Source organism: Malania oleifera, chromosome 12 (genome assembly GCF_029873635.1).
Source record: "Malania oleifera isolate guangnan ecotype guangnan chromosome 12, ASM2987363v1, whole genome shotgun sequence".
Lineage (NCBI taxonomy): Eukaryota > Viridiplantae > Streptophyta > Magnoliopsida > Santalales > Ximeniaceae > Malania > Malania oleifera.
The window spans coordinates 13,708,909-13,733,975 of NC_080428.1; positions in this window are offsets into that span (position 1 = coordinate 13,708,909).

Genomic DNA, 25,067 nt, shown 5'->3' on the forward strand with positions numbered 1-25,067 from the left:
GTATGAGCGAGTAAGCTTCCCTATTCTCGGGAATTATCATTCAATAATTATGTATGTGTGAGTGTGATTTGTATGTGCTTTCTCTACTGATGATGTAATGCCCCAACCTGGGTCTACCAGGGAGCACTGCATCTCTCCTCTTTCACCTGGACCAGACAACAGGGGGCAGGCCTTATCGGACTAATGAGTGGCCCCACAGACCAACACATGCTCTTGTCAGTGTGTTTTGTCCTCACTCACACACTTCCTGAGAAAACATCCCAGAAGGTCACCCATCCCAAAATTACTCCAAACCAAGCACGATTAATCGTGGAGTTCTTATGGGAAGGCTCTTGAGAAAAAAAGGTGCACCTTGTTGATATGGGTAATAACATCTAATCCTTTTAAACCTTTCTTCCATGGGGTATCACATTTTTTTGTAATGCCCCAACTTGGGTCTGCCAGGGAGCACTGCGTCTCTCCTCCTCCACCTGGACCAGACAACAGGGCTCGAGCCTTATTGGACTAATGACTGGCCTCACAGACCAACACGTGTCATTTTCAGTGTGTTTTGTCCTCACTCACACACTTCCTGAGAAAACTTTTCAAAAGGTCACCCATCCTAAGATTACTCCAAGCCAAGTACGCTTAACCGTGGAGTTCTTGTGGGAAGGCTCTCAAAAAGAAAGGTGCACCTTGTTGATATGGATAGTAACATCTAATCCTTTTAAGCCTTTCTTCCACGGGGTATCACATTCTCCCCCACCTGGCGAATTCTCACCCACCTGGCGAATTTACTTCCACAGGGTATCAAAAATATGGAAATGAAACACGTGACCTTCGGGCCCCACCTGGCAGGTTCGGGGTGTTACATTTGTAGTTTGAATGTGATATGCATTAAGTCTTAAATCTTTAAAGTTTAACATATTTCTTCTGGATCTACTGGAATATAAGGCTCCATCAATTTGTAATAAAGCACCATTGGGTAACTTTATATTAGCTCTTCCATAACCTTCAATCAAATTTGTAGAACTAGATATTGCATTAACATTTGTTGAAGATATATTCAAGTAATGAAAATATTTCTTTTAGCCTTGTTGACTACACTACTATGGTTTATATGTTTTGATGATATTAACATATATATTGTTCCTAGTGCATTTGAAGATCATGTTTTAGTACAGGGTCAAGGATTGAATACATGAAGTACCATATCAAAGGCAAATATTGAACCGAGTTGACGTTCGAATAGGAAAGATCAAAAGAACACTCACTCGGAAAGGACCCAAGCACACCAAAGGAAGCTTAATGTTGTATTTTATGTAATGGGTGTTTGTTTGAGGTAGTCTATTTGGTAACTTTTGCTGGTTTTGTTTCTTATATGATTTCTGAGTAAGAGTTGAGCAAATGCACATTCATACTAGGACACTTGAAAGGTTTTCACTTAAGTCACAAACTCACATTTATAGTTTTCAAAGTTAAATTAAAGAGTTTGTCAAAAGAATCCTAAACTCAAAATATGTTTTTCAAAGGGACAAGTTTTCATTGTCTTGGTCTTATAAAAATTTTCATACTTGGTCCCAATTTTTTCAAAACATGCTTTATGTCCTAAAGACTCAAGAAAGTCACGTATACTTTCATAAAGGACATACTAAGTATATAAGATATCGAAACAAGCTTTCAAATGTGTTTTCATAATCAAGATATCTTATATTCAAAGGAAATGTTGGCCTAACAAGGCTTTTCAATATTGTTTTGATGATAACAAATAAAGGATATTTTAACATTGTTGAGTGACTTTATTTCAGGATTAAGTAAAACAACACTCATGATCATGGAAACAAGTTGGAAATCAAAGTCAATCAAGTAAAAGCGTCTCAGAATATTGAAGCAATAAAAAACAAATGAAGAGCTTAAAGGCTAAGTGGGACTTGAAGTAAAGTTGAACCTCAAGAGACTTGAAGACTTAGAGCAAAATGAGTTTATGCTTAGAAAGATATTTGTAAGTACTTAAATCCAATACTATTTAGATATATGAAGCTCTTTAGAATCAAAAGACTTAGAAATCATCTCTTGAAAAACCCTTGAAAATGATTTTAAAAAAGTTGTATTTGAGTTTTTCAAAATAAACTGGAGTTTAAAAATAAAAAATGAAAATATTTGAAAAAGAATGGTCTGTCCAACCGACTGACAATTTTTGAACTAAGATTAGCCAGCCTACTGAGAAACATAAAGAATGAAAAACCTGCCCAGCCGATTGACAATTTAAACTAGGATTAGTTAGTTAACTTACACCCTAGTTTGTCCAGCTGACAGACCACTTTTGAACTAAGTTCAGTCAGCTGACTGACTATTTATTGAAATAATTTTTGGACAGACAGAACGCTATTAGCCGCCTATCCAGCCGACTGACCTGCACAAAATTTGACTCAGTTGAGTGAGTTAGTCGACTGACTCCATGGAGATTTTGAAATTCGAACTAAACAGGAAGCTTTTCAAAATTAATTCTAGGATTTCAAATCTTTTGTGAAATTTACCAAACACTCCAAGTCAACTTGGTAAATAAGGAAACTCTTCCATAAAAGAGTCTATAAATACCTCCTTTGTTCAATGAAAAAAAAAGGCTCAAGCAATACAAGCTTTCAACGTTTATACTCTCCTAAATCCATACGTGCTCACACCTTTGCTAGGAGAACTCTACAAAATTCATGGTTGATCAAAAGCCTTGGTTCTGATTTGCAACTAAGTTTTTCTCTATCTATAAGAAAGAACCTTTGGTGACATCTAAATCTTGAGCTTCATATTTTCTATTTAATATTTGCTTTGAAGTATATTAAGTGCTTTAACTTGTACAAATTTGCTCTGTTTTGTGAGTGTTCTTGTATACAGAGTTTGTCTTGTATTCTTGTAGTGGTTTTGATGATTCCAAGTTGTTGGATCGTTGGCTAAGTGCGGGGTATCGCTTAGAGAGGTGTAGCTTTAGCCTATTGAAGAAGTGACCGAGTGTGAGGTATCACTTGGAGAGGCGGGCTCTAGCCTACTAAAGGAGTGTGTAATGGTTTTTTTCCACCCAGAAAGGAACATATATAGTGGAATCCTTAGGTGGTTTGCCTAAGGCGAGGACGTTGGCTGGGGATAAGTTAAACCTCGTAAAACAACGGTGTCACTCTCTTTCCCTTATTCTCTTTAAATTCTAGAAAAAAAATATAAACTGTGTGGATATTGCAATTCTTTCAATCAAAAAAACAATGTGTATTGAAAATTAAATAAACCAAAGCTTAATTTTTTCTTGGGCTTGCGGAAACCGAAAGGGAGTACGTTGGTTAATCAATAAATTGCGGAAACCGTAAGGGAGTACGTTGATTAGTTAATAACCCAAAACCTATTAACTGAAGGTTTATTTGAATTCTGATTTTTGAAAGAGAGATTGGATGTTATTTTGATTATCAATTGAAAGGCCAATTACATTCTCTACAGGGCTTACATATTCATATACACAGGGCTGCAAAAAATCAAACTGAATATTGCCAAAAGAATTGCAAAGCATATATTGATTGGTTTGAGTAGTTAATTGATTGTTTATTTGAGTTGTGATTGTGGATTGAATAAAAGACTTAAGTTTTTGTGTGATTGCTAAAATAAGTCAAGAAATCTTTGAAAGAATTATAAAAGGTTAAGAATTCATAAAAGAATTTAAAAGAAATTTTAATAACCCAATTTACCCCCCTCTTGGGGCTACACCTTAGTTTTCAAGAAAACTCTTTTGGACAAGTATTAAACTTTATTAGACTTAATATATTTCATATACTTCTGTTTAAGAATGTTTTAAGTGATTAAAAGACTTTTGACAAGGAAAAGCAGAGCGATCGTCAACTAACGTAGTGCAGCCTTGAGTCCTGAACACCCTTTGGTATTTAGAGTGTATATTTTGATCTAAAAGTCCAAAAAGGACGATCTTGGTGTCCCTAGAAAGCTAAGAAAAAATCCCACAACTTTCATGTTGATGAATTTTTTTGATTCAGGGTACTCATCGACGAGTAGAGGCCACTAGTCGACGAGCCGCAGGCATAATGTTAATGATTGCTGGCAGAGTGTGACTAGTCGATGAGTGGGGGCACTAATCGACGAGTGGTATCGAGCCCAGCTCAATAACAACTATAAAATGGCTAGTTTCTCATGGATTTGCCCCCAATGGCCATAAAACGGCTAGTAGCCCATTTTTGGCTATAAATACAAGTTCTTAGACTTGTTTAGTAATGATTTTGAGCATTGTTGATCATATTTGTAAAAAATATCATTTTATCCAAAATTTAAGCACTTTGCACTTTGCATTTTAGTCAGTCATTTTGAATCATTTCTTGAGAGAGTAGTGCAAGGATTTGTTTGTAATTGATTTCAGCTCATTTAAGAAGCATTCCATTATAATCATCTTCTTGATTGTAAAGGTTCTTTGTGAACCGTTTGGTAAAGGTTCTTGGTGAACTGAAGGCTTTTTGTGAGCGGGTAGGGATTTGTTCCTGAATGTAGGGTATGGTACCCGAGTTGTAAGGCTTGCTCCATCGGTGAAGGAGTATTCATGGTGGATTGTGGAATCCTTGGCTTGATGCTAAGGCGTGGACGTAGACTTGGTACTGAACCACGTAAAAGTATTGGTGTTGATCTTTCTATACCCTTCTCTATATTTTACTTATCTTGTGCATGATTTACACTTGATTTATTGTGATATAATTGCTTGAATCTTGTCAAGAGATTTATTTTGTAGAGAAAATAAAAATATGCGAAAAGAGTCCATTCACCCTACCTCTAACTCTATATACTCCCGGGTGAGACGATTAACAATTTCCTATCTTGAAGAATTGTGTGTGTTGTAGCACTATCAGCTAAACAAACTTCTTCCATAGAGAATTTATAATCGATCAAAGCTTTAGGACAATCCACACTATAATACATATTTAAAATAAATCCATTATTATAATTGATCATAACAATAATGAATTTAAAACCAAATATAATATTGCTTACTTTAAAATATTACATCATTGTTTTCGTCTTGCATTAAAAGGAAATCAACAACATCAAGATAAACAGAGTTGGATGGTCCAACATCAAGGTCTATTAAAATAATATTATCAGAAAAATTTGTTTCTATTTCTTAACTATTTTCCTTTACTCTTATAGAGACTTGGTATAGATCTACCAAGTGCCTGGGTATATGACAGGTACGCAACTAATGGCATTTTCCTCTGCATATGTAGCATTTATTTTTATGATGCCTAGGTCATTGATCCTGATCATTAACCTACTTTTGGGGTTATCCCTCTTCCGGGGGATTGTAGTCTCACATTGATGTCAGTGATTATTTTGATCACAACCATGACCATGCCTACACCCTCATCCTCGACCATGAGATATAGTCATATTAACTTCAGGGAATGGGGTTGAACCAGTTGGATGAGTTTGGTGAATTTTCATCAAAGCTCATTATTTTGCTCAACAATAAGAAGATATGATATAAGTTTAGAAAATTTAGTAAATTTCCTATCCCAATATTGTTGTTGTAGGAGCACATTAGTGGGATGGAAAGTAGTTGATGGGGATCAACATGCCTTGCCTATCTCTTTTGTCGACACAGTGACACGTGGACAACCTCCCGATGTCCACTCCTTTGCTTACATGGTAACACGTGGATGACCTCCAGATGTCTACTATCATTAAATCTATTTTGTAGGAACACATGTGATTAATTGAAGATCATATTTGAAGACCATCTACTATTTGGATGGAAGACTTTGTTATTGTGTTGACTTTATATTGGATATGTTATTTAAAAAATATTAGGTGCTTGAAGACTCAAAGGGAAGTGTTAAAGTAACAAGAGCCATGTGAGCCCCACACAAGTCCAATGGGCCCCACATGAATTTGCCTTTCTTTTGGCATATGTTTTGTATTTGAGTTGTAATATTGCCAGACACTTAAACTTAGCTTGCATGTAAGAGTGTTTAATGTGTGAGTTTAGTAACTTGTGTAAGTATTTAATTTGTTAGTAAGTTGTGTGCATTAGTTAGCTATGTCTCCTATGCTTGTGTGGGAATTATTAGCTAAGTTAATGTCTTGTCTCCCCTTTCCCCTATGCTAGCTTATATATCCATTGTAAGAACTGAAAAATTTAGCTAAGATTTGATATTGAATATTCAAAGGAATTTCCTTTGTTAAAACTTGAAAGCTTGTCTAATCATTTTGATTGTGTAGTCATAGGCTACGTTGTTCTCTCTAGAGATCAAGTGATGAGAGACCACTATTCTATCCAGTGACTCCATCTGTACCTCACTCTCATGGCCTCCCACCCAACACCTACATGGCCACCCCCAAAATACACCCACACGACCACCCTCCCTACTTTCCATTGCTGCGTTTGTCTTGGTATTTCTGAGCTTGCATGAAGGCCTCTAGGTGTGGTATAACTTGTGTTAAACAACGTCAAGTCATCCATCAAATCTCTTGGTAACTTGGTATTTGTTTCAAACCCTTATTAATCTTGTGAATGCCATAGCTTGAAAACCCTGAAATTTCATGCTTGAATAAAACCATTTGAATCCTTCTATTGCAATATTGATACTTGCTAGCTAAAATCAATTGAATGAATGTTAGCTTGTTAAACTTAGAACTTGTGATATTAGCTTTGAAATTAACATCTTATGCATAAATCTTGATTCCTTAATCAGTATCTCTTGGGACTTAATTCTGGACAGCATCATACACCTTCTCAAAATTTCAACAACATGTTGAATATAACATAAGTTATGGTGTTTATCTTGGTTAATTAAATTTTAAGTGTATGCGCTTATGCGAGGGTTGAACCGTAGGACTAGGTCTATCCATCCCATCCTATATCATCTTGGTATTAGAGCTTATGTCGGATTAGGCGAGCCCTCAAGTTCCATTTTCCCTTAGAGCAGCAGGGAAAATAGTCTCTGTCCAAATTAGTCAACTATCTGACCCAAAAAGTCAACTAATTGGCTCTAAAGTTCAAAAAATTTTCATTTTGCCCCAAACAGTCGACTAATTGACCTAAACAATCGACTAGTTGACCCAAATAGTCGACTAATTGCCCCAAATAGTCGACTAATTGGTTCAGAATAGCCTATACAAATTTTGAATTTTGGAATGTTTGGAACGTTAGTTTGGTTAGGCTTCAGGGACAACCTCCAAGTAGGAGAATTATGTTTTGACCCTACTTTGTGTGACCAAACATCATTCCAAAGGGCTACCCTAGTGTTGTCCGAATCTTCCCCAACCCCTAGGATGTCTACTCAAGTTGGGAATCCTTATCTAGGCCGTAGGATTGATGTTAAGAGAGATACCTCAATAGATGAGGTATCAAGTGAGCCAAATGAGAGTGCTAGGTTGAGTGTGCTGAGACATAATATGAACATTCCCAAGGATTAGGAGGATTGGCGTCGCACTTCTATTTTCCATTCTTACATTAAGTGTATGAGTAAAAGTTGCAAGATGATTATAGATGGTGGTAGCTATATGAATGTTATGTCTAAATCTGCAGCTGAGAAGTTGGGAATTAAAATTGAGCCACACCCACAACCATATAAGGTAGCTTGGGTTGACGCCACTACCATGCCGGTGAGCCATAGATGTCTAGTCCCCATTAAGATTGGTGATTATGAGGACAATATTTGGTGTGATGTCCTTTCCATGGACATTGCCCATATTTTGTTAGAACGACCTTGGTTGTATGATTTGGATGTCTCATATAATGGACGTACTAAAACTTATTCATTTAGGTGTAATGACAAAAGAATTAGTTTGAGTCCACTAGAGCCGAAATTTGAGAAAAAGAAGAAGGAAAAGACAAAAACTAGTGAAAAGTCATTGAATATCATAAGTAAAAATCAATTTGAGCAGGAGAGTCCAGGTACACAAAAATTGAATATGGTTGTACTAAGGAGATTGAGACACCCCTTCCTGAGCATGATGCACCACTAAAAGTATCACCTACACTTTCCAAGTTTGAGGATGTCACCTTTAAGCCACCTAATAAGAGAGACATTTAACATGTCAGTGATCTTGTTCCTAGTTCATCTCTACATCATTTACGACATCATAGAGTGAACCTGAGAGAAGATGAGGAGTTGATAAAACAAGTGAATGATCTAAAGGAACATGACTTTATTCAGGAGAGCATAAGTCCATGTGTCTGCCCTGCTATCCTTACTTCCCAGAAAGATGTTACTTGGAGCACATGCATCAATAATAGAGCAATCAAAAAAATCACAGTCAAGAATAGGTTTCCCAAAACTATTATTTCTGATAGGGATGTGAAGCTCTTAAGCTACTTTTGGAAAACCTTGTGGATTATGTTAGCACCAAACTCAAATTTTCTAGTGCCTATCACCCACGGACTAATGAGAATATTGAGGTAGTAAATAGGAGCCTTGGCAACTTATTGAGATGTTTGGTAGGTAAGAGCATCACAACTTGGGATTTATGCCTTCCTATGGTCAAATTTGCATTCCATAGTTTAGTGAATAAGACCACAGGCCTTAGCCCATTTCAAGTTGTCATGGGATATAGTCCTAAGAAGCCCATAGATCTTATCCCATTACCTCCATAGGCTAGAGTGAGTGAGCAAGCTAATGATTTTGCAAAGCATATACATGACCTACACTCTGAAATAAAAATGAAAATTAACTTTTATAATGAACATTATAAATCTAGTGCTGATATACATCGCATGTTGCAAGAATATTTAGAGGATGATATGGTTATGGTCCGTATTCGTCCCGAACAGATGTAGGAAAGGCAAGAAAGTTACATGCTAAAAAGATGAGACCTTTTGAAATTTTAAAGAAAATTAGTTCTAATGCTTACATGCTTGATATTCCTATTGATTTTGGTATAAGCAATGTTTTTAATGTTGAAGATCTAACCTCATTTCTTGAAGCATCATCTTATGTGGAGCCTTCAAATACTAATCTTACTGGTGATTCTACTCCATTCCTTGCTCCTCATAAACCTAAAAACCCAAAATTACATTTATCTCCACCTTTACCCATACCCAAGAACCTTGATGAGATTGAAGAGATCTTGGATGACAAGACAATGTTCACATGCGTAGGTTCATACCAAAAGTTCTTGGTCAAGTGGAGAGGCAAGCCACTTTCAAAGCAGAGTTGGATTATGAAAGAAGACCTCCTTCATCTCAACCCGGAGTTGTACTCGCAGTACCTCACTTATCATTCTAAAAACCCAAAATTACCTTTGTCTCCACCTTTACCCATACCCAAGAACCTTGATGAGATTGAAGAGATCTTGGATGACAAGACAACGTTCACATGCGTAGGTTCATACCAAAAGTTCTTGGTCAAGTGGAGAGGCAAGCCACTTTCAAAGCAGAGTTGGATTATGAAAGAAGACCTCCTTCATCTCAACCCAGAGTTGTACTTGCACTGCCTCACTTATCATTCTACGGAGAAAAATTCTTTTGCGCCCGGGAGAGATGATGGGAATCAACATGCCTTGCCTATCTCTTTTGTTGACATGGTGGCACGTGGATGACCTCCTGAAGTCCATTCCTTTGCTGACATGGTAACACATGGATGACCACCAGATGTCCTATAATTAAATTTGTTTTGTAGGAACACATGTGATTAATTGAAGATCATATTTGAAGACCATCTACTATTTGGATGGAAGACTTTGTTATTGTATTGACTTTATATTGGATTATTTCAAAAATATTAGGTGCTTGAAGACTTAAAGTGAAGTGTTGAAGCAAGAAGACCCATGTGGGCCCCGCACGACTCCATTGGACCCCACATGAATTTGAGTTTCTTTTGGCATATGTTTTGTATTTGAGTTGTAATATTGCAAGACACCTAAGCTTAGTTTGCATGTGAGAGTGTTTAATGTGTGAGTTTAGTAAGTTGTGTTAGTATTTAATTTGTCAGTAGGTTGTGTGTATTAATTAGCTATGTCTCCCATGCATGTGTGGGATTTATTAGCAAAGTTAATGTCTTGTCTCCCCCTTCCCCCATGATAGCTTATATATCCATTGTAAGAACTGAAAATTCAACTAAGATTTGATATTGAATATTGAAAGGAATTTCCTTTGTTAAAGCTTGAAAGCTTGTCCAATCATTTTGATTGTGTAGTGTGAGGCTACATCGTTATCTTCGGAGATCAAGTGGTGATAGACTATTATTCTATCCAGCGACTCCATCCCTACCTCACTCTCACGACCTCCCACCCACACGACCACCCCCAAAATACGCCCACATAGCCACCCTCCCTACTTTCCATTGTTGTGTTCATTTCGGTATTTCAAAGCTTGCACGAAGGACTTATGGTGTGGTATAATTTGTGTTGAACAACGTCAAGCCATCCATCAGATCTCTTGGTAACTCAGTATTTGTTTCAAACCCTTATTAATCTTGTGAATGCCATAGCTTGAAAACCCTGAAATTCCATGCTTGAATAAAACCATTTGAATCCATAGATTGCAATATTGATACTTGCTGGCTAAAATCAATTGAATGAATGTTAGCTTGTTAAACTTAGAACTTGTGATCTTAGCTTTGAAATTAACATCTTATGCATAAAGCTTGATTCCTTAATCAGTATCTCTTGGGACTTAATTCTGGATAACATCATACACCTTCTCAAAATTTCAACAACATGTGAAATATAACATAACTTATGGTGTTTATGTTGGTTAATTCAATTCTTAATTTAAATTATTTTAAGTATATATGCTTGTGCGAGGGTTGAACCGTAGGACTAGGTTGATCCATCCCGTCCTACATCAGTAGTAAATGTCTTTTTAAGCATGTCTTCATCAGTAAAATTTTCGCCACATAATTTTAGCTTTGAGCTAATCTTATGTAGAGTTAAGTTATATTCATCAGCTGTTTTAAAGTCTTTGTTAACCTCATAGGTCATACCCGGTTTTGATAATGACAAATACTCAAGTATTTGATGGCTATCTAGTTTGTGTGCAGGTTTATATTGGCAGATACATTGATGGCACATGAAGTAAAACCTGAAGACCTTAAAGATTATTTTATGTTGTAATTTATATCATTATTAAATTTGGGTCTGTAATAGTAATTATAGGAACAAGTTCTGTAATAATCTTTGCATGTCATGCATATAGGTTTATTGTAAGCTCATAGACCTTAGAAAGACCTTAGGTCCCTGCACAAATGCACAAAATAGTCTCCATAATCATTTATAATATCAAGGGAATAAATTGAAGTGTAAATGGACTTAATAGGAAAAAATGTGAGAGGTTGGGTGACTGAACCCTTTGTGTTCAAAACACATCGGGCGCCCAAACCATGGACTGGTCAACAAGTTGACCTGAGTTTGGATAATTGAATTGAAATGAACACACCGTCCATGGGCGACCGAACTGCTGAGGTGACCCGTTCTCTCCAACTCAGTCAATTGAACTTTACGTTCAAAATAGCCTCGGGCGACCGAACACTTGAGTTCGGTTAATCGAATGATAGACCAGGCGACCGAAACAAAGACAGAATGAAATTGCCTTGGTTCAGCCAACCGAGCCCTGATTCAGAGCACTTGAACGTTCAAAAGTTGCTTTTTTAATTGAGTCTATTCGGGTAACCGAACCATGGTTTAGCCACCCAAAAACTCTTTGGTTGTTTATTTTTTACTGGGGTTAAAATTGGTTAAATGAGGTTAATTTTTCTAAATGACTTTTAAATAATTCTAATAATACCCTATGAGTCCTCAACGTTCATAATTTGGGCTACCTCTATATATAGGGTCTCATTTGTGCGAATTAGCAAGAAATTAGTAAAATCATTAGTAAAAACCTTCTCAAACCCAAAAAGCTTATTTTGCCTATTCTTCTTCAAATCCCCTCATACAATCATTCCTTTGATTACTCCTAGCATTGTGAAAGTTCTTATTGTGCTTATTGCTTTGATGTAAATTGCTTAACGCTCTCATTAGATTGATTGTTGATTGTTTGATTTTTGAGAGTTAAGCAAGAGTGTTCCCCACAGATTTAAATTTAATAAATCTTGTGTTGGGGAAACTCATTAGCTTGTGGATCTTTGCATTGTTATTGCAAGATTCCTATAGCTATAATTTTTTTTGTACAAAGTATTTTACAAGCTATATTTCTTCAAACAAATCTTGTGCTTATTTTAATGAGGAAAATATTTTGATATTGTTTGAATATTGTTTGCAGCATCTTTGAAATCCTAAACTATTATTAAGATTTGTTATAGTTTGTTTCAAAGAAATAGCTTGTTAGAACACTCTTGAGCATATTTGTGAATATACCTTACTGAGTGTTTGCTTGCACAAAATCACATCATTGAGCTTACAATATTCTATACTGTTGATGTGTGCTTGATTGATTACATTTGGTACATATCTTCTTGATTGAGAAGCATAATCACTGTGCCCAGTTTATTATTAGGAAATACTGTTGTATTCCAGGCATGGCCTGAGGGGGCGGTAATCTAGCCCGATAAGGATTGTATGTAAAGGTTGAGGTTAGCCCTGTGCTAATTGACCTAATTGTTTAGGTGCCGCTCCACCCGTTAAGTGAGCTTATAGTGTAATCCTTGTGCTTGTTGGCCAAGACATGGACGTAGGTAGTTTGCCAAATCTTGATAACATTTTTGGTGTCGTCTCTATTTATTGCTTTTTTGTATATACTTAGTTAAATCAATTGTGCAATTTAATTTCCGCTGATTATTTATATTGATTTATTTTATATGCACTAGATTGACCTTAGGCTTGTGTAATATTGTTGTTATGGGATTGACCTAGGGAACAAATTTTGAAAATACTAATTCACCCCCCTCTTGGGATTATAGTAAAGCTAACAATTGGTATCAGAGCCTAAAAGCTTAGACTTAATAGTTATGTTGTAAAAGATCTAGATGACTCATAGCACTGTAACCCCTTTCCTTGAGGGACCCTCTTCCACACGCCCTCTGGTTTTTAGTGGTGTTAATTATACCTTTTGGAAATAGTGGATGCACATCTATCTTCAGAACACTGATTGGAAGGTGTGGAGAGTTGTCTCTAGGGGTAATTATGTTCCCATGAAACTGAGGGTACAACTATAGTTCCCAAAACTGAGGAAGAATATAATGATGATGATATGAAAGCTATTAATTTGAATGCCACTGCTATGAATATTTTGTATTGTGGTCTTGATATAAATGAATTTAATAGAGTTATGGTATGTTCATCTGCTAAGGAGATATGGGATAAGTTAGAGGTCACATATGAGGGTACTAGATATGTAAAAAATAGTAGGATTGATATGTTGACTAGTGAGTATGAAGCATTTAGGATGAACACCGGTGAGTCCATTCAAAGCATGTATACTAGATTCACACACATCATTAATTCACTGCAAGCATTAGGTAAGACCTATCCTACATATGAGATGATTAGGAAAGTCCTTAGAGGCTTGCCTCCTGTTTGGGAAGCTAAGGCTACGACCATTTCTGAGGGTAGAGTCTTTAAGGCCATGACATTACATGAGTTGATAGGTTCACTGATTACCTATGAATTAGTTATAAATGAGAGACTTAATGAACATAATAGGTTGAGAAAAGTGACTGAATTGAAAACTTCCATTAATACATCTAGTGAGTGTGGCGAACCTGATTCTAGAGATGATATAGCCATGCTAACTAGGAAATTCAGTAGATTCTTCAGGAAGAATAGTAAACCATACATGTAACATCCCCCTTAACTTATCACATAATAAACATAAATAATAATAATATCAACCCGAACCCGTGGGTTGCGGGGATAGCCTAACATAAAACAACGGAAACCTAATCAGCAGTAAAAATAAATTACATCCATCAAACCATTAATTACATAATACCAGTGTCTACTACATTCCCAAAATACAGTATTTGAATACGATCTCCAAAACATCAAAATAGACTTAGGATCATACAACAAAAATCTCCTGATCCCAAATGAAAGCTTACCCTTCTAACAGGGAAGCTCAACTCACTCAACGGCGGCCATGACCTGTCGGTCCCTCAGGGTCTCCTGAAAAATCATTTAATATTCGGAGGTGAGACACTTCTCAATAAGGGAAAATAAACTAAATACAATTGTGTGGCAACATGAATATATAATGCAGTTATACATATACAATACATTTCATATATTTGTAAACATTCGTCATAAACTAAATCATCATATACTTTCATATTTTCTAGTAACTCATATCATTCATAAATTGTCTGTTATATCTGATAATATTGAAAACATACCCATGATGAATAGTTAGCTGATGTCATGTATTACCCCCCATTATGGGTTGTGCAGCCTGAAGGCGGGACCCGACAATGGCTGACTGACCACTGTCGAGTAAAAAATATCTGTAAGTACGATGGGCCCACCACACCCTAGTCCAAACTGCCAGGTGGACATCCACACTCTACTGAAAGCCATATTTACTATCCATCTCCCACCCCCTCGTGGGGTGGTTAGCCTCAATCTAATCGTAGATATCTGATCTATAAGCTATGGTACCGTACTCCTGAACTGAACTAAACTAACATGTGGGTTTTGATAACATATAATACATGATATTATAGCATCTTTCATAATTTCATAAATATGGCCTCGCGCCGAACATTTCATAAATACGGCCTCGTGCTGATTGTTTCATAAATACGACATCGCATCGAAATCATACATAAACACGACCTTGAGCCGAAATCATACATAAATACGGCCTCGCGCCGAAATCATACATAAATATGGCCTCGTGCCGAAATCATATATAAATGCGACCTCGCGCCGAAATCATTTCATATATGTATTTCATTCTAAAAATAATCAATTTATCATGTATTTTCAACATCATAATGTACTGTATTCTTTCATAATTTCTCAAAACATATTTCATTCGTATCATTGTCATATCATGATATTCTTCCATGTAAAATAATATTCATGCCACACATTTGTTGTAAAAAAAACCATACATTGTAATCTAAAATCATAGTTTTTGGCATCTCATACATATATATACATTTCAACATAATAGTAGTATTTTCCCAAACATGCATTTCCTTCGTAATATACATATATAATACATGCTTTCTTGAAAATAACTTTTCTTATAAATAATAATAATTTGCATGAAAAGTAACTGTTTTAGTTTATTCCCTTACCTGACTACTGAGAAAAGCCCCTATAAATTCTGAACTCACACCTGTAGGATTTCTTGATCAATACCCTGAAAATGAAAACTCCAAGTACTAAACTTCAGTATTTTCACGTGTATATCATTTCCTATAACTACCGTAAGACCAAATTTGTCTTAAAAAACCTTAGCTCAATTCGGGGATGAATTTCAACGAAGTTCCATCGATGATCTGCTCCGGCAGATATGCAGAGAACTTCTCCAGGAGCATCATGGTGGCCTCAGATCGTCGATCCGGCGAGCGACAGCGCCAGAATCGAAGAGAGAGGAGAGAGAAACCAAAGAGGGAGAGAGAGTATGTGAGGATTTCTTAATTTTCACGTTTAATTCCGAATTTCTACTATTTATAGGGTCAGATTTGTCGACGGGACACGTCACCTCATCGACGAGTCCTGTAGAAATTTTGTCGATGAACCTGCGCCTTCGTCGATGAATTTTAGACTTCTCCAAAACCCTCTCTCGGTATCTTCTCGTCGACGAATCCTATCCTCATCGACGAGCTTTTGTTATACCCTCGTCAACGAGTCCCCTATATTCGTCGACGAGGTGTTGAAAATTTCCCTGGGATTATCCTTTCCAAAATGCAACGTCGTCGATTGCCTCCTTCTATTTCTGGCTTCCATTTCCCTTTCTTTTGTTATTTAAATCCCATTATTATTTGGGTTGTCACAATACAAAAGGTATAGGGAGTCTGCATCTGAGAAGGGAGAGTTGAGTAAAAGAAAGGAAAAATCAAATACTCCTACATGTTATAATTGCAACAAGGTTGGACATATCAAGCCGGATTGTCCCTTACTGAAAAAGGAAGCTAGGAAAAAACAGGAAAGCCTTGAAGGCGGGCACTTCATGGGATAAACTAAGTAGCAGTGACTCAGAGGTTGCTAACCTGTGCTTGATGGCACAAGATGATTAGGTATTGTCTTCTTACTCTTTATCTCCATATTATTCTTCTAATGATGATTGTGATTCTGATAGCATGCCTACTTTTAGAGAATTACAATTTGAATATATTCGCATGTCTAAACTATTGAATAAAATGACCAAGGAGAATGATGTTTTGAAAAAGAAATGCGAGAATTGGTCAAAATTATTTGAAATGGAAAAAAATTCTCATGCTTTGATTGTCAAAGAAAAAGATTTGAAAATTGATGAGCTTGAAAGAAAATTGGAGAATAGCTCCAAAATTGTTTTTAAATTTACCGAGGGCCAACGTAATTTTGAAAAACTACTTGGAGCTCAAAGAAACTCTCTTAGTAAAGAGGGACTTGGTTTTAATGGTGTTGAAAATATTAGACGACCTAATCTTTATTTGAAACATTTCACACGTGAATCAAAATCTCAAATCCCACCTAAAGATCGAAGGTGTCTGATAAAATGTTTTAAATGCAAGCAAATTAGTCACATTCAATTTGATTGCCCACTTAGGGATAAACATGTAAAAATTAGAAAGGTGTGGGTAGTTAAGGGTGATCTAGTCACTAACCCCCGAAGACCCAACAGAATTTGGGGACTAGTGTTCGTTACGTAGTCTATCTTGCAGGTGTGTTTGAGATCGTCCTCTTCAAAGGACAGGTAGAACATGGATAGTGGGTGCTCATGACATATGACTGGTGATAAAGCGAAGTTCGCATCCATCACTCCTAAGGATGGAGGGTACGTGACATTTGGTGACAATGCAAAGGGGCGCATCATCGGCGTAAGTAAGGTCGGTAAGGATCCTTCCCTGATTATTGATAATGTTCTATTAGTTGATGGCTTGAAGCATAATTTGTTGAGCATTAGTCAATTGTGTGATAAAGGCTATAAGGTTTCATTTGAAAATGATAAATGCATAGTTGAAAGTAAATCAAATCATAAAATTCTTTTCATTGCAGATCGCCATGAAAATGTATATATGACTACTTTTGATAATCTAGCTTTACAACAAGTAACTTGTTTTTCTACAATAAGTAAAACTAGTTGGTTATGGCATAGGCACTTAGGACACTCTAGCATGGACTTGTTGTCAAAACTAGTGAGAAAAGACTAAGTGAAAGACTTGCCTAAAGCACCATTTGTAAAAGATAAAATCTGTGATGCATGTCAAATGGGTAAGCAAACAAAATCTAGCTTTAAGAAAAAGAAATTGATATCCACCACTAGACCACTTGAAATGCTTCACTTGAATTTATTTGGTCCTAACTCTGTGCAAAGTCTAGGTGGAAAATCATATGCTTTTGTTATTGTTGATGACTATTCTAGGTTCACATGAGTGCTATTTCTATTACATAAAAATGAATCATGTGAATAGTTTACTAAGCTATGCAGGAGAATTCAAAATGAAAAAGGCCATAAAATAACTCACATAAGAAGTGATAGAGGCACTGAATTTAAAAATGATCACTCCAAAAAAATTGGTTTTTAGTGACGAAAGTATTAGTGACGAATTCAATTTTGTCACTAAAAGTTGGTATTGGTGACAGTTTTTAAGAACCGTCGCTAATAGTCTAAGCATTAGTGACGGTTTTAGCAGCCGTCACTAATACGACACTGTTAGTGATGATTTTAAAACTGTCACTAAAAACAGCGCGGTAAACAATTTCCGCGTGAAATTTTTTCCAGGAAAATATTAGCAACAATTTTAGGGTACTAGTGACGATTTTGAAACTGTCACTACTAGTTTTTTATTTAAAAAATATTAAAAAAGAAATAGTTAATGGTATTAGTGACAGTTTGGGAGAACCGTCACTAATAAGGGGGTATTAGTGACGATTTTGAACCCGTCACTACTAGTGTTTTCATTTTAAAAAATTTAAAAAAGAAATAGTTAACGGTATTAGTGACGGTTTGGGAGAACCGTCACTAATAATGGGGTATTAGTGACAGTTTTGAAATCGTTACTACTAGTTTTTTATTTAAAAAAATATTAAAAAAGAAATAGTTAATGGTATTAGTGACGGTTTGGGAGAACCATCATTAATAAGGGGGTTTTAGTGACGGTTTTGAACCCGTCACTACTAGTGTTTTCATTTAAAAAATTTTAAAAAAGAAATAGTTAAGGGTATTAGTGATGGTTTTGAAACCGTCATTACTAGTGTTTTTATTTAAAAAATATTAAAAAAGAAAATAGTTAATGGTATTAGTGACAGTTTTGAAATCGTCACTACTAGTATTTTCATTTAAAAAATTTTAAAAAAGAAATAGTTAAGGGTATTAGTGACGGTTTGGGAGAACCGTCACTAATAAGGGGGTATTAGTGACGGTTTCGAAATCGTTACTACTAGTGTTTTTATTTAAAAAATATTAAAAAAGAAATAGTTAAGGGTATTAGTGACGGTTTGGGATAACCGTCACTAATAATAGGGTATTAGTGACGGATTGGGAGACCCGTCACTAATAATAACGTATTAGTGACGGTTTTGAAACCGTCACTGATGCTCGAAATCTTAAATTCACTTTCCCCAAATTTCTTCTTTCTCCTCCCGCCTCCTTCTCCCTTTCGCAGTCTCTTCTTTCCCTAACTTTCATTCTGCTCCTCCCTCCTGCCCCTCCCTCCTCGCTCCTCCATGGACGCAGCGTAGTCCTCTCGACACTCAATCACGCAGCCTAATTTGGCGGTCTATGCACCGATTGGACCGCACCGATCAGCCCAGAACCCCCGCGGGCTAACTACTACCTGTCTCTCTCTCTCTCTCTCTCTCTCTCTCTCTATGCGTTGGGGGTCGTCGCCGCCCCTCTCACTCTCTTTGCTCTCTGTGTAGCTACTGAGAACTCCACCACAGTGAATGGGGCTTCGGAGCCCAGCGCCAACTCCAACGGTACCATCAAACCCTAACCCTAACTTTTCTCAATTTGTATTCTCTGCTTTATTTATTTACTTGTTTATCTCTTTGCATATTTTGACCCTCCATTTCTGCAAGCATTTGAACATCTTTTACAACGGGAATTGATTTGCTTTGTGGGCAATGTGGGACACAATCAGTTTATTGAATTTTGTCCTGTGAAGCTACTTATTTCAGCCAATGAACAGCATCATGGGTTGAAATCAAATCGATGTTGCCCTATAATTACTTTAAGAATAATTGGATTGTCATTGTCCTGTTTGTGAAAGCAAGAATATATATGTGTATGTGTGTGTATATATGTATATATGCTTGTCTAGACTCTGGAGCCTAACATCTTCCATTTGTCAAGAACATCACATTGCAATCTTGCTCTTTTTCCATGAGTCAGAAAGCGTGATTCAGAATTTGCTACAAAATACTTGGAGGTGCTTTCAATATTTTCTAAATTAATTTGTTTGTGTTGGCAGGCTATTCTTGAGAAAATAGTTGATCGTGAAAACTAAAATAGATCAATGTACTCTGAGTAAACTGGATTGCGTCTTACCTTCCACAGTGGACACAACCACCCCACAAGCCCTGTTGTAATCATTTTTCTTCTTCTTTAATTATGCCTGAATATTCACCTGAATTAATGATTATATTTATATGACTGAGAATTGTGTTCACCTTGTGGTGTGCTTTGCAGTTTGCACCATTGTAGAATTAATAAATTGCCTCGTTGCCCCCACCCTCCTTTAATTTGGTCTCAATTTTTTGCATCAGTTGTGGAAATCCAAGTCTTGGATTAAAAGCTTCCATCAATACAATACACTCATACTAATAGATAATATTTAGAAACATAAATTTCATGACTTGAATTTAAATTTATGAATTTAAAAAAGATTCTATAATATAATTTTTGGGGTGAGAATGTTCCATAATCTGCGCAGGTAGAAGGGTCTTTTCCAAATGATTTGTTTGGATGCAGCAAAGGTGTGCGTTTGCGGTTAATGTCAACGGTATTAGCAAAGGTCTATCTGTGTTTGTGTGTCCCTGCCTCTATTGTGTATCGCTTTTAGATTTTAGATTTTTGATTATTCTGCGTTACGTGTCTGCATATCGTTAGATGTTTGGATTCTTTTGATTTCAACAACATGGGAGATTTGAAAATCCACCTTCTCCGGTCGTCCATCACGAGAGTTCATACCGTGAGAGAGAGAGAGAGAGAGAGAGAGAGAGAGAGAGAGAGAGAGAGAGAGAGAGAGAGAATGGTGCGACACTCAATTCCAAATCTCCACGCACATGATTTCTTCCAGGTATGGATCTTGTCCTTCTAAAAGTCTCAGCTTTTCCAGATTTTAATTTCCATTTTGGCTGGTTTATTAGTTCCGGGACTCAAATCTATTTTTATTTTTTTAAAATTTTCTTCTAGTGATGATCGACATCTGGGCCCACAAATTGATTAAAAAGCACAAATTGAGATAATTTGAAAATAAGGCTTTCAAATAATTTGACTAGAACACCTAATTTGGTATAATTTGTAATACAGCAATCATAGCTATGTTTGTTTTGCCAGCTCCAGTTGGAGCACAAACCTGCAAATACCAGAAAATCACTTGAAGAAAAAAATAAAAACTACAATTTCACTTCTGTAATAAAATATGGTGCAACTACAGAATAATCACTCACTAGTATATTCTCATTTCTGAATACGGTTCAAGATTTGTATCCATGAAAAGTTGCTTGAGCAAAATCATATTGTTAGAGCCTTAAACCTTAAACCTTGAGGCAATTTCGATGACAAATTTCAAATAATTTCAAATAATTATTTCAGCTTTAACAAAAGCTGATTTCAAATAATTTCGATGACAAATTTCAGAATCCTTAAACCTTAAGGCAATTTCTTTTGCCAACTGCACTTAAAACTTCTGATCTCTGTAATTGTTCTTGGAGTAGGCTAGTTGGCTATAGCTTTGATCAACTTCTATTCCCTTTGTGAAACAATGAAACTCGAGAACTCCAACCTGTCCACCATTAATCGGCATTTTGTTATGTTGGCATTAAGCTGATTTTGCTTCAAAGCTGTTGGCTATCCCTCAAATGGTTAACATGACATTGCTTTTGTGTTGTACACCAAAATATCATCAAATAAACAATAGCAAACTTCCCAATGAAAGGTCGTTACCTGATTCATAAACCTCATGAAGGTACTAGGTGCATTGAATAACCCAAAGAGCATGACCAGCCACTCATAGAGCCCTTTCTTGATTTTAAAGGCTGTTTTCCACTCACCTACAAGCCCAATTCTGATTTGGTGATAGCCACTCTTCAAGTCAATCTTGAAATAACACTAAGATCCAGATAGTATGTCAAGCATATCATCCACTCTTGGAATAGGAAACATGTATTTAATGGTGATTTTGTTGATAGCCTTGCTGTCCACACACATTCTCCAAGCTCCATCCTTCTTAGGAATGAGTAAAGCTGGTACAACCCAAGGAATTAGGCTTTATTGAATAAATCCCTTTCTAAAAAGTTCCCTAACCTACTTTCAAAGCTCTTCATGCTCCTCTGAGCTCATTCAATAGTGGGGAAAATTAGGTAATGTAGCACCTGGTAAAAGTTCAATGAGCTTCCTCCAAAAGTGTTTTAGGTTCAACTCAATTTTCAACTCCTTATAAATGTGCTTGACCAACCAAGTTGTCAAGCACTAACCTAAAACTAATTTTGTGCTATGAAATCATTTTTTATTTAAAGCTATCCCAAACAGGCACTTTATTGTGTGGCCTCTGGCACATTGTCAAGAAAGCTAGACAAAATGAAATTTTAGCTGCTTTACATTAGGAAGAGCAAACAAAATTCCACATTATTATACTTAGTTAATATTTATTTGTTGGCTAAGTGAAAATAATTGTAAGGTATTTGAAAAAAAATAAAACCAAATGATACTACGCAAGAGGAAGTATCTGTTAAAAAAAAAAAAACACATGATGAGTGTTTCACAAATAGAAATTATGAATCTACTGAGACATTTTTAATATGAAAGGGAAAAATGGTAACGAGCGGGCAGAATGAAAAATGCATCAAACTTAGAAGATCTTGTTGTTTTTTAGGGGAGTTAATGAAAAATTCATTAGCCATAGTGGCTCCTTTTGTTTTTAAGGGGAGTTCTTTGATTCTAAAAGCACTAAAAATTAAGCTAGCTTCTTTTGGATGCCGACAAGCTGCAGATGCTGTTATCCCAATGACTCAAAACTATAGGGTGCAAAATTGACATGGGGTCAGCTAGCTTAATAGTTTCTGCACTATTCGAATGGACCTATGGTGATTTACTTTTACTTTGCATATATTGCATATAAACAATGACAATTTGTACAGAAAATATTTTACAGCCATATTATTATCTATTTTTAGCATAATTTTTCTTCTTTAAATTTCTAATTAAATTTATATCTATTTTCTTTGGTAGACTGTTGTTACAATCTAATGTTTCCTCTTACAATGATGTGATTTATTTTTTATGCCCGTATATGTGCTAGGTAGTGATTTATTTTCAAAAACCGTATACTAATTTTTTTAACTTTCTTAATTTGTAGGTTTTGCAACTGTGACAACGCGAATGCAGCTTTCCACTTTTTTTTTTTAATCTGAAAAAATGAAATGTATTTAAATTTGAATATTATAATGTATCTGTATTTAAATTTGAATTTGTATAATATATTTGTATTTGAATTTGAATTTGTATAATATATTTGTATTTAAATTTGAATTAGATTTTTGAATAATTTAAGAATTTTATTGCAATTTTGGTTTAATGTAAATGTAATTTAATTACAGATTTTTATAGGAATTAATAATTGGAAAAAAAATTAACATCACTATTAAGTGTGCAATTTAAGTATTAGTGACGATTTCAAAATCGTCACTAACACTGGTTCTACAGAGCAATAGTGACGGTTCTAAAACCGTCACTAGTAATAGACCAATAGTGATGGTTTTAAAAATTGTCACTAATAATAGAGCAATAGTGACGATTTCAAAATCGTCACTAATAATAGAGCAATAGTGACGATTTTGAAACCGTCACTAATACTATGGCTTTAGTGACAATTTTGTCGATCTGGTGTAGAATCTATAGTGATGGGCCTAGATCTTTAGTGACGGTTTTATTCTGTCACTAATACTCCATTACTAATCCGTTACTAATACTCTTTTATTAGTGATGGTTTGAAAAATTCGTCACTAATAAGTATTAGTAACGACAGGTATAGCGACAAATTGAAAACCGTCACTAATAGCCTTCTTTTTGTAGTGGATGGCATAGAGAATTATTATGACCTAGAGGGTATACCACCCAACTTTTCTGCACTTAGGACCCCTCAACAAAATGGTGTGGTAGAAAGAAAGAATAGGTCATTGCAGGAAATTGGTAGAACTATGCTGAATGAACATAAATTACCTAAATATTTCTAGGTTGAGGCTATAAATATTGCATGTTATATCATGAATAGGTTGTTGATTAGACCTTCACTTAATAAAACCCCATATGAATTGTGGAACAACCATAGACCTAATATTTTCTATTTTCATGTTTTTGGTTGTAAATGCTTTGTGCTTAGGGATAATGAGCATCTAGGGAAGTTTGATTCTAAATATGATGAAAACATTTTCCTAAGTTATTCTCCTAATAGTAAAACATATAGAGTTTTCAATAAAAGAACTCTAATTGCCATTGAATCTATTCATGTTATATTTGACGAATCTAATCCATTTTCTAAGAAAGATGATGAAGATAGTATTGACATTATAAAATGCTTAGACAAGCTATCTATTGAGAACAATGTGAATGAAAATTCAGAAATAAATTATAAATCATATGAAGATAATCAAAATGAGAATGAAGTTTAGGAGCTACCTAGGGATTGGAAATTTATTAGTAACCATCCTATAGATCAAATCATAGGTGAACCTTCTCGTGGTGTAGCCAAAAGATCTTCCTTGAGAAACCTAGTGAGTCACTCTGCTTTCTTGTCTAAAGAAGAACCTAAAAATATTAAAGTAGTCATAGAGGATGAGTCTTGGGTGATGTCTATGCAAGAAGAACTTAATCAATTTGAAAGAAGTAAAGTGTGGACTCTAATTCCTAGACCTAATGATCATACAATTATTGGAACCAAATGGGTGTATAGAAACAAGAAGGATGATAATTGGATAGTAATTAGAAATAAGGCTGGACTAGTTGCCCAAGATTATAATCAAGAGAAGGGGATAGATTTTGATGAAACCTATGCTCCCGTTGCTAGAATGGAAGTCATTCGTGTGCTACTTGCTTATGCTGCTTTTAAGAACTTTAAATTATATCAAATGGATGTTAAAAGCGCATTTCTTAATGACTACATTAATGAAGAAGTGTATGTAGAACAACCACCAGATTTTGAAAATCATAAATATCCAGATCATGTATACCGGTTGTCCAAAGTCTTGTATGGATTGAAACAAGCTCCTAGAGCTTGGTATGAGAGACTTAGTGGTTTTTTATTAGAAAATGAGTTTACCCGTGACAAAATTGACACTACACTTTTCATCAAATACAAAAATGATGATATGTTTATTGTTCAAATTTATGTTGACGATATCATTTTTGGAGCCACTAATGATGAGTTGTGTAATAAGTTTGCTGAAGGCATGCAAAGTGAATTTGGAATGAGCATGATAGGTGAACTTAGTTTCTTTTTAGGGTTGCAAATTAAACAAGCTAAAAATGGAACTTTTATATGTCAATCTAAATATGCTAGAGACTTGCTAAAGAAATTTAATATGGAAGATAGTAAAATTCTTGGTACTCCTATGAGTTCTTCCATCAAACTTGATAAAATGAGTAAGGAATCCTTGTTGATATGAAATTGTATCGTGGCATGATTGGGAGTCTTCTATATCTTACAGCTAGTAGGCTTGATATTGTGTTTAGCGTGTACATGTGTGTTAGGTTTCAGGCCGCTCCTAAGGAATCTCATCTATTAGCAGTAAAACAAATCCTTAGGTAT